Raw genomic sequence first — 6,734 nt, forward strand, 5'->3', positions numbered from 1 at the left:
AAGGGAAGGTTGGAGACTGGACGATAATTAGCCAGCTCCATTGGGTCCAGTGAAGGCCTCTTGAGTAAGGGCCTCACCACCGCCTCTTTCAAGGCAGTTGGTAAGGATCCCTCACCCAATGAGGCGTTTACCAGGCCCAGAAGCCAGCCTCGTGTCACCTCCCAGGATGCCAGTACCAGCCAGGAGGAACATGGGTCCATTGAACATGTGGTGGGTCGCAGCCGTCCACGCAACCTGTCCAAATCCTCGGGGGCAACAGAGTCAAACTCCTCCCAGAATGGTCTCACAAGACTCACTGTTGACGGCTCGTCCGGTCCACTGGAGGGGGCCCATCCGCTCCGGATCTGAGCGACTTTGCCCTGCAGATATTCCCCAAACTCCTCTGCTCTACCCTGCAAGGGTACCCCCCCGCATCCCCTGTGACAAGACCCTAAACAGGGCAGCAGGGCGGTTATCCGCGGACGCAATAAGAGCGGCACAATGTCTACGTTTGGCCGCTCTCAATGCCACAAGGTAGGTCCGTAAATAGGCTCTTACCTGTGTTCGATCAGACTCGGAGCGTGAGGATCTCCACCTGCTCTCTAGACGTCTCCTATGGCGCTTCATCACCCTCAGCTCCTCGGTGTACCAAGGAGCTCGGGTGGGTCGCTGCCGCAGGAGAGGTCGCAAAGGCGCAACCCGGTCCAAGGCCCCAGCCGCCGCCCTATTCCAGGCGGCCGCTAGGTCCTCCGACCGAGCGCGGGTCAGAGCTACAGGTAGTGGCCCAAACTCCGTCTGGAACCTATCCGGATCCATCAGGTGCTTGGGGCGGTACCAGCTTGGACAGACTGGCTCCGCCTCCTCGCGGTGGAGGGTAGCGCCAGGGAAGTCGAGCCGGAGACATGAGTGATCTGACCATGACAGGGGAGTAATAACTAAATCCCCTATTCCCAGATCACTTGTCCACTGTTCAGATACAAAAATAAGGTCCAGTGTGTGACCGCCCTCGTGTGTGGGGCCCTGAATTAATTGGGTCAGGCCCATGGCTGTCATGGAAGCCATGAACTCCCGAGCCACCTCAGATGCTGCTCCCGTCGACGGCAGGTTGAAGTCCCCCATAACCAAAAGCCTGGGGATCTCAACCGCCGTCTCCGAGATCAGCTCGAGGAGCTCGGGCAGGGCCGCTGATGTATAGCGAGGAGCCAAGTATACAATCAGCAGGCCCAACTGCCTCCCTGGGCCCCATTTCACCTAGTCACCTAGGGACTAACAACCGGGTATCTGAGGGACAGTGAACTCTCTCGGTTCTAGACCATCCCGTATAACTACCGCCACCCCACCACCCTTGCCATTCTCCCACTTTGGCCTTGCCCCAGAGCCTCCGTCCACTTGCCGTTTGCCTTGGCCAGGTCAGGGAACACACTATTCCCATTCTCCAGCCTTGCCCCAGAGCCTCCACCCGCTTGCCATTCACCTAGGCCAGGTCAGGGAAAATAACATTCCTTCACTCTGGCCTTGCCCCTGAGCCTCCGCCTGCTCGCCGTTTGCCTTGGCTGGGTTGGGGACATGGCTGCTTCTTCTCTGTGCCACACCGCTTTCTGGATGAGACTTAGAAGAAAGTGGAGGCTCACAGCTGCTAAATTGCACAAGGCGCTCTCCCAGCAGTGCAGAGAAAAGCAGCTGCTGCCCTGGAGAGCAGAGATGGAGGGGAGCAGGTCTTGAAAGACTGCTCGCTCAAGCCTTGCCATGTGGTGGAAGCCGTGCATGCCCTGCGCATGCATGGAAACTGCACACATATGCACACACACTCACATTTTTGGCAAACCAGTGATGGAATTATTTGAAACCCACCACTAGACTTAGCTAGTCAATTTCAACTTCATCTACTAGGACATACACCCATGGAGGGTGCATGGTGCACTTCTGGAGATACAGGTGTTGCAGATATCATTGTTCAGCCCATCTTGAAAGCACTCTATCATTATGTCTTGTGACCACTTGGTTAGTCTGTATGCCAAGCTATGAAACTCCTGCGTGTAGACAGCCACAAATCATCTGCCCTGGATTATGGTTTTGATCCTTTTTTTTTTTTATTAAAAGAGTTTTGTACAAACAAATTTTCCCCCTTTTCACCCCCCCCTCCACACAATATAAATCTCATACAAATGCTATACCCCCCCAACCCCCCCGCAAAAATTCACATTCAGATATTATACCAAACACTTTACCCCCTCCTCTCCCCCCATCTTAAAATAGATTACTCATAACCCCTCTCCTCCCAACAAAAACTATATAAATTACTCTTAAATTAATAATAACACATTGATCATTTTCTAAGCTAATTTAACATCTATAACTCTTAATATAAATTTCTCCTAGCCTAACAATGTTTCATTAGTCCCATCTTCTAATTTATTCATACATATATATTGCCCCACCCTCCACCCTAACCCTCCCCCACCTCCCACACAAACCCACCCCCCTGACTTCCGCTGTATACCACTCTAACAATTCCAAACATCCCATATACTATTTACTCAGATCATCTATCGGTCTAAACATTCTTACCTAAAGGCTAGGTAATAACTCCTAGTCTGGTATTTATTCTGTATATAATCAATCCATTTTGCCCATTCCTGTGTGTAATCCTCCTGTTTCTGAGCTTTTAAGAAAGCTGAAATTTTTGCCATTTCAGCGAACCCCGCCACCTTCTGAATCCATTGATCAATTGTCGGCAAAAAATCTTTTTTCCAATGTTGCGCAATCAACAACCTAGCTGCTGTAACCATATACAAGGCCAATTTTGTTTCCCCTTTGGTAAAATCCTTAACTATACCCAATAAAAACATTTGTGGAGTGAATTGTATTCTTTTCTTAAATACATTCTGCATAACCCACCATATTTTTATCCAAAAAGCTTTAACCTTGTTACAAGTCCACCATACATGAAAAAAGGTAGCATCTAGACACCCGCATCTCCAACATTTTGGTTGAACATTTGGGTACATGCATGATAATTTTTTAGGATCTAAATACCATCTGTAAAACATTTTATAAAAATTCTCCCTTAAATTCTGTGACTGTGTAAATTTAACATTCTGAACCCATATTTTTTCCCACGTTTCCAACATAACCACTTCACCAAAATTCTGAGCCCATTTAATCATACAATCCTTAACCAATTCACTTTCTGAGTCTCTTTCTAACAGTACATTATATATTCTTTTAACTTGTTTTGGACCAGTCTCTTTTATCTGCTTAATCAGTTCCACTTCTTTATCCATAAAGCCGACCCTGCGATCTTCTTCCCATCTCTTCTGAAGCTGTATGTAATGTAACCAATTTAAAGTAATTCCTTCTTCCAACAGCTGTTCCAAAGTTTTTAACTTCCATTCGCCCCCATCAGCAATAAGCACATCTTTATATAAACACCCCCCGAGTGACTTAATATTCATAATCCCCATGGTGTCTGCAAGATCCAACCAAAGCGGTATTTTATAATCCCAATTGGGCCGGTGCTTCTTCCATATTCTCATCAAGGCACTACGGAGAACATGGTTGTTGAACACTTTATCCACCCTGTCTTCATAAAAAAGATATGCATGCCATCCCAGAACAAGATCATGGCCTTCTATATTGAGCAATTCCATTTTTGTTTTCCCGAACCAATCTGCTACATGCGTTAATACCGCAGCTTCATAATACAATCGAAGGTTTGGGAGTCTAAGGCCGCCTCTTTCACGTGTATCTTGCATAATCTTCATCTTTACTCTCGGTTTTTTCTCCTTCCAAACAAATTTATTTAATGTTATTTGCCAATTTAACAAGGTTTTATCTGACTTGAGCACCGGAATCATCTGGAATAGAAAGATAAATCTAGGTAGAATGTTCATTTTAATTGCTGAGATCCTTCCAAGCAAAGACAATTGTAACTTTTTCCACGCTTCAAGATCTTTCTGTATCTTTTGCCACAACACTTCATAGTTATTTGAGAAAAGTTTTGTGTTTGATTCTGAAATTTGTATTCCTAAATATTTAACTTTAGAAACTATTTCAAAACCTGCTAAACTTACAAGTCTCTTTCTTTGAGTCTCTGTCATGTTTTTAACCATCATTTTCGTTTTGTTTTGATTTAGTCTAAACCCAGACACCATGCCAAATTCTATTATGATATTTTTCATCTGGATTATTGATTTCAAAGGATGTGAAAGGGTAACAACCAGATCATCGGCGAATGCTCTAGTTCTGTATTCCTTTTGCCTGATAGCTATGCCATCTAAGGATTTTGAATCCCGAATTGCGTTCAACAAGACTTCCAAAGTTAAAATAAATAACAATGGGGATAATGGGCAACCTTGTCTTGTGCCTTTTTGTATCTCGAAAATTGTTGACAAATTTCCATTAATAATAAGTTGTGCATTTTGTTGCTGATAAATTGCTCCAATCGCCTGCCGCAATCGTGGTCCCATATCCATCTTTTCCAAAGTCTTGGTTAGAAAGTTCCAATTCACTCGATCGAAGGCCTTCTCTGCATCCAAGAAAACCAGCACTGCAGAGATCTGCTTATTCTTATCAAGATAGTCAATTAAATCTATGAGTTGCCTTACATTCTCCTTCATATGTCTGCCTTCAATAAATCCTGCTTGATCATGATGAATAATCTCTTGAATAACCGGCATCAATCAGTTGGCTAATACTTTAGCAAATATTTTATAATCTGTGTTCAGAAGAGATTTCGGCCTGTAATCCTCTGGTTTCTTAGGGCCCTCTTTATCTTTAGGTATCAATGAGATAAAAGCCGCTTTCCATGAGGGAGGTATTTTACCTCCTTGTTGTATATTACAAAATAGTTGTGTAAGATATTCAATCATTTCCAGTTGTAAAGTTTTATAATACATTGCAGTCAAACCATCAGTCCCTGGAGCCTTAGCTAATTTAAGTTGATTTATAACTAAAGTGATCTCATCAGCGGTTATAAGACGTTCCAAATTTGCCTTTTGAAGCACAGAAATTTTGGCAACCCTTTTTCCTTCCAAAAAATCATCTATTAACTTATTCTGTATATTATCCTGTACATATAGCTTAGTATAATAGTCCACAAATGATTTTTTAATCAACTCTTGTTGATATACCATCTTCCCTCGAAACTCAATTTTATCAATAATTCTGTCATTCATATTCCTTCTCAAAGTATATGCTAACCATCTACCAGGTTTATTAGCGTTGGCAAAGGTGTTATGTTTAGCAAATTGCAAATTGGTTGCTGTTTGTTCTGCTATAAGCATCTGAAATTGATCTTTCAACAGCTTTAGCGCCATCTGGAGCGCCTGGTCATTCGGGTTTATTATAAGCAGCTGTTCTTTACGTTTTATTTCATCTTCCAATTCCATTCTCCTTTTCTGTCTAATTTGTTTGTGTTTAAAGTTCATATGTATCAGGACCCCACGCATATAAGCTTTGCTTGCATCCCAAACTATTTCAATGGGAGTGCCCTTCTTCATATTAAAACTGAAAAATTCCTTCATGTGTTTTTTAAGTTCATCAACATTTTTTTCATATCTAAATAAATTTTCATTTACTCTCCAAGACCTTCTTGGCCTCATCCCTAATTCAATTTGTAACCACACCGGACTATGATCGCTAAGTGACCTGGCGAAAATCTTGGATTTCTTGGCTTTAGGAAGTAGATCCGGTGTTAACAAAAAGAAATCAATCCTTGAAAAGGATTTATGTCTATCTGAATAGAAAGAAAAATCCATCTCATTTAGATGTTGCGTCCTCCAGACATCTTTTAATTTCAAATCGTCTTGTAAATCAAAAAAAGCCTTTGGTAATTTGGTAGTGAATTTCGTCTTTGTACTCTTGTCTATCTTTGGAGAAATCACTCCATTCCAATCTCCCATTATTAGAATACTCTTAAAGTTCCAGTCTAAAATTTTTAAATGGAGCATCTTATAAAAACTTTCTTGGCATTGGTTAGGAGCATATATTCCTAGCACCAAAATGGAACCGAAGTCTGTATCAAATTGAATTGCTATATATCTACCAGCGTCATCTGCCTCTATAACTTTAGTTGAAAATCTTTTATTTATATATATCACCACACCATTTTTCTTTACCAAATCAGAGGCAGCATAAAATGTTCCCAGTTTTGAATTCACTAAGTACTTCTGGTCTTGCAGCCTAATATGAGTCTCTTGAAGGCAAACAACATCATTATTAAATTGCTTCAAATAATAAAATATTTTTTTCCTTTTTTGTGGGGAGTTCATTCCATTCACGTTCCAAGATAATAGCTTAAGCATCTTTAGATCTGGTCTGGAGCGCTGAAAGCATTTGCTGAAGATCTCTCTCCACAAGACCAATCTTCGGCCCTGCTCCTCCCATGGCTCCGGTTTGCTTCTTAGCTTCTTTCTTAGCACATTGTGTTTGAGGGTCGACGCGCTTGTGAGATTCTAACATTTGTCTAGTCGTGGATCTGGTAATACGTTGTTCGACAGGTTTAAATATCGGCATTTCAGTGAGAGACTTAGAAGGTCCTTCTTCCAAGAAGGAACACAACAGAGATCCAGAGGGGTCGACTCCACCTACAGCACCCTGCCCCTCCTTCTCTTTTTGTGTCTGCATTCTTTGCTCTTCTGTCTCTTTCTCAAACATCCTCTGCTCTAAGACATCCAAATCTACTGGTGTTGGTGTAGATGTACGTGGGGGGGTTGCATTTTTCTTGAGTATTCCATGATAAAAGTCTCTGGCTT

At 42.5% G+C, this 6,734-nt stretch overlaps 1 long non-coding RNA gene across 1 annotated transcript in view; it reads left to right on the top strand.

The window, feature by feature from the left end:
- Positions 1 to 2,493: 2,493 nt before the first annotated feature.
- LOC309399414 overlaps positions 2,494 to 6,734 on the top strand; it is a 241,580-nt gene continuing 237,339 nt past the window's right edge. The window contains exon 1 of the long non-coding RNA XR_014176515.1: positions 2,494 to 3,721. This is a non-coding gene — a long non-coding RNA (uncharacterized lncRNA). The remainder of the gene's footprint in view (positions 3,722 to 6,734) is intronic.

This window comes from Natrix helvetica, assembly GCF_964273705.1.
Source record: "Natrix helvetica genome assembly, chromosome: 1".
Classification (NCBI taxonomy): Eukaryota; Metazoa; Chordata; class Lepidosauria; order Squamata; family Natricidae; genus Natrix; species Natrix helvetica.